Source organism: Mobula hypostoma, chromosome 30 (genome assembly GCF_963921235.1).
Source record: "Mobula hypostoma chromosome 30, sMobHyp1.1, whole genome shotgun sequence".
NCBI classification, from domain to species: Eukaryota; Metazoa; Chordata; class Chondrichthyes; order Myliobatiformes; family Myliobatidae; genus Mobula; species Mobula hypostoma.
This window is the reverse complement of record NC_086126.1, coordinates 2,693,010-2,696,383: the sequence shown is the minus strand read 5'-3', so window position 1 is coordinate 2,696,383 and position 3,374 is coordinate 2,693,010.

The following is a 3,374-nucleotide window of genomic DNA, read 5'->3' as shown; positions in this document are numbered from 1 at the left end:
ATCCGCGTGATATACTCTACACATTTCCCGAAACTTCCATCCGCGTGATATACTTTACACACTTTCAGAAACTTCCATCCGCGTGATATACTGTACACACTTTCTGAAACTTCCATCCGCGTGATATACTTTACACACTTTCCGAAACTTCCATCCGCGTGATATACTCTACACACTTTCCGAAACTTCCATCCGCGTGATATACTGTACACACTTTCCGAAACTTCCATCCGCGTGATATACTCTACACACTTTCCGAAACTTCCATCCGCGTGATATACTGTACACACTTTCCGAAACTTCCATCCGCGTGATATACTCTACACACTTTCCGAAACTTCCATCCGCGTGATATACTCTACACACTTTCCGAAATTTCCATCCGCGTGATATACTGTACACACTTCCCGAAACTTCCATCCGCGTGATATACTGTACACACTTCCCGAAACTTCCATCCGCGTGATATACTCTACACACTTTCTGAAACTTCCATCCGCGTGATATACTGTACACACTTTCTGAAACTTCCATCCGCGTGATATACTGTACACACTTCCCGAAACTTCCATCCGCGTGATATACTCTACACACTTTCCGAAACTTCCATCCGCGTGATATACTCTACACACTTTCTGAAACTTCCATCCGCGTGATATACTCTACACACTTTCCGAAACTTCCATCCGCGTGATATACTCTACACACTTTCTGAAACTTCCATCCGCGTGATATACTGTACACACTTTCTGAAACTTCCATCCGCGTGATATACTGTACACACTTTCTGAAAACTTCCATCCGCGTGATATACTCTACACACTTTCTGAAACTTCCATCCGCGTGATATACTCTACACACTTTCTGAAACTTCCATCCGCGTGATATACTCTACACACTTTCCGAAACTTCCATCCGCGTGATATACTCTACACACTTTCCGAAACTTCCATCCGCGTGATATACTGTACACACTTTCCGAAACTTCCATCCGCGTGATATACTCTACACACTTTCCGAAACTTCCATCCGCGTGATATACTCTACACACTTTCCGAAACTTCCATCCGCGTGATATACTGTACACACTTTCCGAAACTTCCATCCGCGTGATATACTGTACACACTTTCCGAAACTTCCATCCGCGTGATATACTCTACACACTTTCCGAAACTTCCATCCGCGTGATATACTCTACACACTTTCCGAAACTTCCATCCGCGTGATATACTCTACACACTTTCTGAAACTTCCATCCGCGTGATATACTGTACACACTTTCTGAAACTTCCATCCGCGTGATATACTGTACACACTTTCTGAAACTTCCATCCGCGTGATATACTTCCATCTGAAACTTCCATCCGCGTGATATACTCTACACACTTTCTGAAACTTCCATCCGCGTGATATACTCTACACACTTTCGAAACTTCCATCCGCGTGATATCCATGCGGATATACTCTACACACTTTCTGAAACTTCCATCCGCGTGATATACTCTACACACTTTCCGAAACTTCCATCCGCGTGATATACTGTACACACTTTCCGAAACTTCCATCCGCGTGATATACTCTACACACTTTCCGAAACTTCCATCCGCGTGATATACTGTACACACTTTCCGAAACTTCCATCCGCGTGATATACTCTACACACTTTCCGAAACTTCCATCCGCGTGATATACTCTACACACTTTCCGAAACTTCCATCCGCGTGATATACTCTACACACTTTCCGAAACTTCCATCCGCGTGATATACTCTACACACTTTCCGAAACTTCCATCCGCGTGATATACTCTACACACTTTCCGAAACTTCCATCCGCGTGATATACTCTACACACTTTCCGAAACTTCCATCCGCGTGATATACTCTACACACTTTCCGAAACTTCCATCCGCGTGATATACTCTACACACTTTCCGAAACTTCCATCCGCGTGATATACTCTACACACTTTCTGAAACTTCCATCCGCGTGATATACTGTACACACTTTCTGAAACTTCCATCCGCGTGATATACTCTACACACTTTCCGAAACTTCCATCCGCGTGATATACTGTACACACTTTCTGAAACTTCCATCCGCGTGATATACTCTACACACTTTATGAAACTTTCATCAGCGTGATATACTGTACACACTTTCCGAAACTTCCATCCGCGTGATATACTGTACACACTTTCCGAAACTTCCATCCGCGTGATATACTGTACACACTTTCCGAAACTTCCATCCGCGTGATATACTGTACACACTTTCCGAAACTTCCATCCGCGTGATATACTCTACACACTTTCTGAAACTTCCATCCGCGTGATATACTCTACACACTTTCCGAAACTTCCATCCGCGTGATATACTCTACACACTTTCCGAAACTTCCATCCGCGTGATATACTCTACACACTTTCTGAAACTTCCATCCGCGTGATATACTGTACACACTTTCCGAAACTTCCATCCGCGTGATATACTGTACACACTTTCTGAAACTTCCATCCGCGTGATATACTCTACACACTTTCCGAAACTTCCATCCGCGTGATATACTCTACACACTTTCCGAAACTTCCATCCGCGTGATATACTGTACACACTTTCCGAAACTTCCATCCGCGTGATATACTCTACACACTTTCCGAAACTTCCATCCGCGTGATATACTGTACACACTTTCCGAAACTTCCATCCGCGTGATATACTGTACACACTTTCCGAAACTTCCATCCGCGTGATATACTCTACACACTTTCTGAAACTTCCATCCGCGTGATATACTGTACACACTTTCTGAAACTTCCATCCGCGTGATATACTGTACACACTTTCTGAAACTTCCATCCGCGTGATATACTGTACACACTTTCCGAAACTTCCATCCGCGTGATATACTGTACACACTTTCCGAAACTTCCATCCGCGTGATATACTCTACACACTTTATGAAACTTCCATCCGCGTGATATACTGTACACACTTTCCGAAACTTCCATCCGCGTGATATACTGTACACACTTTCCGAAACTTCCATCCGCGTGATATACTGTACACACTTTCCGAAACTTCCATCCGCGTGATATACTGTACACACTTTCCGAAACTTCCATCCGCGTGATATACTCTACACACTTTCCGAAACTTCCATCCGCGTGATATACTGTACACACTTTCTGAAACTTCCATCCGCGTGATATACTGTACACACTTTCCGAAACTTCCATCCGCGTGATATACTGTACACACTTTCTGAAACTTCCATCCGCGTGATATACTGTACACACTTTCTGAAACTTCCATCCGCGTGATATACTCTACACACTTTCCGAAACTTCCATCCGCGTGATATACTCTACACAC